Source organism: Crocodylus siamensis, chromosome 1 (genome assembly GCF_052110815.1).
Source record: "Crocodylus siamensis isolate JL-2025a chromosome 1, ASM5211081v1, whole genome shotgun sequence".
In the NCBI taxonomy this organism is placed as follows: domain Eukaryota; kingdom Metazoa; phylum Chordata; order Crocodylia; family Crocodylidae; genus Crocodylus; species Crocodylus siamensis.
In genome coordinates this window covers 423,784,812-423,792,389 of record NC_143395.1, presented here as the reverse complement: position 1 = coordinate 423,792,389, position 7,578 = coordinate 423,784,812, and the positions used below count along the sequence as shown (strand labels likewise).

The 7,578-nt window shown below is 55.1% G+C and overlaps 1 pseudogene; it reads right to left on the bottom strand.

Moving 5' to 3' along the window:
- Positions 1-5,213: 5,213 nt before the first annotated feature.
- On the bottom strand, positions 5,214-6,775 carry LOC149875699 (uncharacterized; annotated as a pseudogene).
- Between the last annotated feature and the right edge of the window lie 803 nt (positions 6,776-7,578).

Here is a 7,578-nt window from a genome sequence, read left to right as displayed (position 1 = left end):
CAGAGCCTTGTGGGACCCCACTGGTCACAGTGCACCAAGACAATTGGCTTCTGTTGACCACCACCCTCTGGGTCCTACCGCGGAGCCACTTCCCCAGCCAGCAGGTTGTGGTGACATCAAGGCTGCAGTTAGCCAGTTTAGCTAAGAGGTGTTCGTGGGATACCAGATCGAAGGCTTTTTTAAAGTTGAGGTATACAATGTCGATCTCTTCCCCCTTGTCCAGGTGATAAATCACCTGATCGTAAAAGGAAATGAGATTGGTCAAGCAAGACCTACCCACAACAAACCCATGCTGGGTATCCCTCAGGATATTGCCTTCAGCTAGTCTGTTAATGATGGCCTTCTGGATAATCTTTTCCAAGACCTTCCCCAGGGTAGAGGTCAGGCTGATGGGTCTGTAGTTTGCCAGATCTACTTTCCTCCCTTTCTTGAAGATAGGCACGACATTGGTCCTCTTCCAATCATTGGCATTTCACCAGAGTGCCAGGAGCTCTCAAAGATCCATGCCAGGAGCTGAGCTATGATGCTCGCCAGCTCCCTGAGTACCATTGGGTGAAACCCATCAGGGCCAGCTGACTTGAAGGTATCCAGGCTCTCAAGGTGTTCCTTCATGAGGTCAGCTTCGATGAAGGGCAAGGAATCTCCCTCGCTCGGGCCTCCCTGACCCATAGTGGGCAGGACCGTCCTGTGGGACTGGTGAAAAACTTATGCAAAGTACCCATTTAGCAAGTTCGCTTTTTCCTGGATGTCAGTTGTCAGTTGCCCCATCTGATTTAGCAGGGGTCCAATGTTGCCCTTGCTTTTCCTCTGGCTCCCCACACATCTAAAAAAGGACTTTTATTTTCCTTGATATTTGTAGCTATCTGAGTTCCATCACAGCCTTGGTTTTCCTGATTTGCTCTCTGCAAGTCTGGACTAAATTAGAGTATTCCTCCTTGGTGGCAGTTCCAGACCTCCATCCTTTATAGGTCTTCCTTTTAAGACACAGGAGGTCTGCCAGTTCCCTGGAAAGCCGTGGGCTTTCATGGGCTGCCGTGCCCTTTTTCTGCCCTTTTTCTGCCTTTCCCCTGATACAGGATGGACTTCGCTTGTGCATCCAGGATTGATCCCTTGAGGAGCACTCACTTATCCTGAACTCCTCTCTCCATTGGGTTGTGGCCTTTTAGGGCCTCTCTGACAAGCCTCCCTAGCTTGTCAAAGTCAGTTTTCCTGAAGTTGAGGACTTCTGTATTCTGACTGACTTGCCAACTTTATGGCAGATGGTGATCAGTTCATGATCACTGTCACCCAGCTTCCCTTCGATTGTTAGGTTGCTGATTAGGTCATCCCCGGTTGCCAGTATGAGGACGAGCAGCGCTTTATCTCTTGTTGGCCGATAGACTTCCTGTGTCAGATAGCGGTCATCCACACATGACAGAAAGCTTTGTGACCACGCGAGAAAGCTTTGCGACTGCTCAAGAAAGCTTTGCAACCACTATTTGGCTGAGCGCTCCTCCCATGAGATATCTGGGTAATTAAAGTCTCCCATACACTGGGATCATGTGGCCTCAGCCAATTCCCTGGTGAACTCCTGGTCAAGGTCTTGACTCTGGGTTGGGGGTCTGTAGTAGACCCCCACCATAGTATACCCTGTGCCAAGTTCCCCATGGATTTTAACCCAGAGGGTCTCAAGTTGTCTGCCATGGGTGCCAATGTTGGCTTGCAGGGATGCGTATCTTTTCTTGATATAGAGAACTACACCCCCACCCCTTTTGTCCACTCGATCCCTCTTATACAGGGTATAGCCGTCTATACACATGGTCCAGTCATGGGTGGAGTCCCACCAGGTCTCCATTATCCCTAAGACATTGTAATTTGCATTTAGCAGGAGAACAGGTTCCTCCTGTTTATTCCCCAGGCTCCTGGCATTTGCATATAAATACACAAGTGTCCCCTTAGAGGCCCTTGCCTTGCATCCATTTTGTTCCAGGGCTGGGGCTCGGGTGGGATCTCTTATGTGCCCTGGTCTGCTGGCTTTGCAAGGGCCACTCAGTAGGCCAGCAGTGGCAGTAGTCCCCCCATCTCCCGGCGGGCTTAGTTTAAAGCCTGGAAGAGAAGGTCAGCCAGTCTAGCTGAGAAGAGCCTCCTCCCCAGGGGAGAGAGGTGGAGGCCCTCTCTTCCCAACAGCTTGCTGCCTCTCTCTCCAAAGAGTGGATGTGGTCATGGAAGCCAAAGCCCTCCTGATGTGATGGGCTAGCTGGCAGTGACCTAGCCCAGGGGTTTTGAAGGGGTAAAAGATGATTAGAGGACTTGGGATTCTCTTTCCTCACCAATCAGGCCCCAGAGCCTCACCCCCCATGCCCCCTGATTGCCCCCTTGGGTCACCTGGAGGGGGATAAAAGGGGCAGCATGGGCTGACTCGGGAGACCAGCGAGGGACCACAAGGAAGGAGCTTCACAGAGCTGGCAAGAGCTGAGCCAGCAGGGTGAGAGCAGTTGCCCCAGAAGAGCCTGAAGGAGCAGGACCCACAGGCAGCAGTGGGACCCTCAGCAGCGTGGCGTGCGGCTGTAGGAGAGTCTCCCCACTGGGCTCCAGGATACCCTATGAGAGGCTGCAGCCAGCAGGAGAGGCTCCCCCACTCCAGCAAGGGTCCGAGCAGCCACCTGAGAGGTTCCCAGCTCTGCTTCCAGCTCCTCCAATCAGAGGTCAGGCAGCTTGACATGAGGCTGGGGTTCTGGGAAGGTCAAGACCCCTCACAGGCTGGAGCAGTGGTGGCTGTGTACCAGAGTTCCTGCATACTGCTTAGGAGATATGAGTTCAAGTACCAACTGAGGTGAGTTAGCTAACAAAAAGCAACTCTTTTTGCAGTGAAAAGGGGCCATTGTGTTCTCCCCGTCCTGGTACCTAGGCCCTGTATTTCCTTGTCATGTGACATTTTGTATTTTGTTTCATAGTTTCTAGGGTCAGAAGAGACCTGAGCAGATCGAGTCTGATCCCCTGCCATAGCAGGAAAGAGTACTGGGGTCAAACGACCCCAGCAAGGTGTACATCTAGCCTCCTCTTAAAAAGGTTCAGTGAACTCAGGAGATGCCAGGCAGAAACTGTGCCCCCACTACAGGGGAAGACTGGCCCTCCTCCCTCCCTCCCCCTCCTCACCACTTCCAGCAGTCCAGGAAGGGTGTGCACACACGCCCACTCCATGATGCAGGACAGTGTGCAGACACACATATCCCTGTGCAGGACAGTGGGCATATAAACACTCACCCTGTGCAGAAAGGGATGCATTGGTTGTGTGTGCACACCCTGTGCAGGAAGGCACACAACTGCATACCCCTGTGCAGGAGGATGGGCACACCCTCCCCCTCTGCAGGAGGGCATGTACACACACATGCATACCCCATGCAGGAGGACAGACAGGCACACACCCACACCCTCATCTGCAGGTTGACCCTGGGTGGGGAAGACTGGATGGCGGGGCCGAGAGAGGGGAAGAGGAACTGGGGAAGGGGGCAGGAGTCAGATGCCAGGCCACCCCTCCGCCTGCTGTGGCTGCCCCCAGTGCAAGCCCCACCAGGCTGGCACTGCTGCCTACTGCTGGGGAAACTGAGGCTGGAGAGGAGGAGGAGGGCTCCATGCTTGCGTGGAGGGGTATGCTCTGCATGTGCAAGGGACAATGGGGTTTTGGTCTGGGGGAGAGGTGTGCACTCTGGGTGTGCAATGGGCAGGGGAGTCTGGGCCAGGGGGAGAGAATGCATGTGCTCTGCGTGTACAATGGCTGAGGGAGTCCTGGCCTGGGGGAGAGGTGTGCTTTGGGTGCTGGCGCTGCTACCCAGTGCCACGGCCCTCCCCTGACACGTGGGTGCTGCCCGGGCACGGTGCCTGTCCATGGCCTGGGATGTGGCTCTGGTCCAGGCTACATCCAAGGCCATGTGGAAACAGGAGCAGCTCCTCAGACTGGACCCATGGGCCAGGAGCAGGGGCTGTGTCCTGGCCTGCGGAGCTGGACCTCCTTGTTTGCACTTGCTGGGCTCTGAGCATCCTGCTCCCCCGACCCCCGGCTCCATCTTTATGAGGCCGGACTCAAGCAGACCCTGTGTGGGAGAAAGCATGAGTGTGATTTGGGTGGGAGCAAACATGGGGAAACAGGCCCCTGCTCCCTCTGTGTGCTGCTTTGCTGCAGCTGAGGCCAGGTGCCTCGGGACCATCCTTTCTATGCTGCAGGGAGCTGAGGCTCAGGCAGAACCATCCTGGGATGGGCTCTGAGGCGTATTAGCTTCCCCTTCCTCCCCCCATGGTTTCAAGTCATCGCTGCTAAAATACACAGCTTCTGCTTGATTTTTACCAAGCGAGGAAACCAAACACCTCCCATCCTGGTGTTTGCCCCCAGTGATGATGCCCCCTGGCTCCCTTCACAACTGCCCTGGTGAACACAGATCCCACATGGGACAGACACCGGCATCTGCGTCAGGTCAGTGCAGAGCCCACCACCCTATCTAGTGCCCCCCACCCTGCAGGGAATGGGCAGTAATGCCCCCAGTTCCAGCCCTGCCCCTGACTTTGTAGGGGCTGCTGGTGCAACCCACCAACCCCCAGAAGGGAAAAAACTCAGCCTGATTCCCCCATGCTTGGCTGGGACAGCCTGTGCCCAGTGCCCTACCCCAGGCCGAGCACACACCACCTGTCCTGACCCTAATACCTAGTACCCTAATGCCACAGCACCACATGTTGCAGGGATGCTGGCAGGGGTGCTGGCAGTGGTGTGGAGAACCTGCTTTCCCAATGGGGGAGACACTCCCCTAGACCTAGCACCATGCACAGACTGTCCCCCACTCCCTCCATGACCTCCATGGTGCAGATGGGTGGTTGTGGTGGGTGAGGGCAGGAACTGGGCAGACAGGGCTGGCTTGGGGCACTTGCTGAGCGAGTTGCTCGCCCGGGGCTGCTCACCCTGTGGTGCTGGCTCACTCAACTCTGGGTCCTCCTGTGGAAAGAGGGCAGAAGTGGGTGGGGGCAGCCCATCAGGCAGCAGCAGGGTGGGTAGATCAGACCACCTCCAGCTCCCAAGGGCTACTAACAACCTCTGGATTGTGGTGAATCATTTAGAAATGGAAGTGGCTGGGAAGGCTCAGAGAGATCTGGCCTGGGAAGGGTTGTAGGCCCTGGTCTGTTCCCATTGCACAGATGGGGAGAGGACACAGAGATAAACAATGGGGGTGGCATGTCCAATTCTGGGGCTTTAGTAGCAGGGAATGCATGAGAGAGAATACAATGAAGGGGAGGAGGGCAGGGGAGAAGCATGCACCCCGTGCTGCACAGTTCTGCCGAGGCTGCAAAGGAAAACAGGCCAAAAAGGCTCCGGAGGTGGCAGAAGCAGCTTCTTGTAGACCGCACTGGGCATGGGCAGGTCTGGAAGAGGGGTGATGTGGTGGTGAGGAAAGGTGAGGGTAGGGAATGCTTCCCCAGCCATAAATGCACTCTTCCCTGAAACTATGGACCTTGTATACCAGAATCCCTGGACCAGGAGGAACAAGAAAGCTGGGAGACAGCCAAGGCAACTCCCCGGGTGTCATTTGAAGTCAGCTGTTTGAGGAAGGGAACCCTAGCATGAAGGCACGTCTTCCCCTAGGAGTACTTTTAGAGAATGATGGAGAATACATAGGCTCCAAGGCTGATGCAAAAATCATCTCCTCCTCGTCTCCTCCCCGCACATCGGGGCTGACCTCTGCCCGAAGTGTTTCCCTTTAGCCCCCCGCGCCCGCACAACCATACGTTGAGGACCAGCATCTGGGCTCTGGACTCTCACTGTACCCTCCAAGGGACATAGCCTGGAGGAACTCTTTCTGCAGACCACCAGCATGAGTGTGCTTGTCTGAATGCACCACTGGTGGGTGCTGAGCAGGCAGACATCTCCAAGGCCTTCCTGCACTGCTGGCAGAATTAGCGATGCTTCTGGGTGTAGATGTACTGATTCCAGGATGGATGGGAGAGATGGGTGAAGCTTTTCCAATACTCAGAGCACCAATGTAGCTTCTCCCCTGTGTAGATGCACTGGTGTTCAGCACAACCTGGAAGAGTAGGTGAATCTCTTCCCACACTAAGAACAATGATGTGGCTTCTCCCCTTTATGCATGCGCTGGTGCCGGGCCAGGCTGGAAAGGATGCTGAAACTCTTCCCACACTCAGAGCATTGATATGGCTTCTCCCCTGTGTGGACATGCTGGTGCCGGGCCAGGTGGGAGGATTGGGTGAAGCTCTTCCCACACTCAGGGCACTGATATGGCAACTCTCCTGTGTGAATGTGCTGGTGCTCGACCAGGTGGGAGGAATAACTGAAGCTCTTCCTACACACAGAGCACTGATATGGCTTCTCTCCTGTGTGAGTAAGCTTGTGCTTGGTCAGGGAGGAGGAATAACTGAAACTCTTCCCACACTCAGAGCACTGATATGGTTTCTCCCCTGTGTGGAAATGCTGGTGTTTGGCCAACTTGGGGGAGGAACGGAAGCTCTTCCCACACTCAGAGCACTGATGAGGCTTCTCCCCTGTGTGGATGAGGTGGTGCAGGGCCAGGTAGGAGGACTGGGTGAAGCTCTTCCCACACTCAGAGCACTTATGTGGCTTCTTCCCTGTGTGGACCCATTGGTGTCTGGCCAGCTTGGAGGAATAACTGAAGCTCTTCTCACACACAGAGCACTAATATGGCTTGTCCCCTGTGTGTGGAAAACCTGGTGTTGGGCCACCTTGGAAGAGGAGATTAAGCTCTTCCCACACACAGAGCAATGATGTTGCTTCTCCCATGTGTACATGCACCTGTGCCTGGCCAGGGTGGAGGGACGCATGAAGCTCTTCCCACACTTCGTGCAGCAGTGTGGCTGCTGCCTCCTCCACACACACCGGTGCTGGGACAGGCCTTGCCAGCTGATGAAGTTCTTCCTGCATTTGGTGCAGCGGTGTGGCTTTCTCCCCAAGTGTATCCAATGGTGCTGAAACAGGGAGAAGAAATGGGTGAAGGTCTTACCACATGTGACACAGCAGAACTGACGCTTCTTCCTGTGCACATCTTGGGTTTTGAGCAGCTCCATGCTGTGCACAAAGCTCTTTCCCCTTTTGCTGAAGTGGTGGGAGAGCTGTCCAGAATGGATCTGGTGGTGAGCAGCCAGGGTCGAGAGGCACGTGAAGCTCTTCCCACACAAGGTGCACACATGGGGCTTCTCCCCAGCATGCCTTATCTTATAGTTTCATAGTTTCGTAGTTTGTAGGGTCAGAAGGGACCTGAGCAGATCATCTAGTCCGACCCCCTGCCATGGCAGGAAAGAGTACTGGGGTCAAATGACCCCAACAAGATGTTCATCTAACCTCCTCTTAAACACCCCCAGGGTAGGAGCCTGCACCACTTCTCTTGGAAGCTGGTCCCAGACCCTAGCTGCCCTGACTGTGAAGTAGCGCCTCCTGATATCTAACCTAAACCTGCCCTCTGCCAGCTTGTGACCGTTATTCCTGGTCACTCCTGGCGGTGCTCGGGGGAACAGGGACTCCCCCAGTGCCTGCTGATCCCCCCTGACTAGTTTATAACAGGCCACAAGATCCCCCCTCAGCCTTCT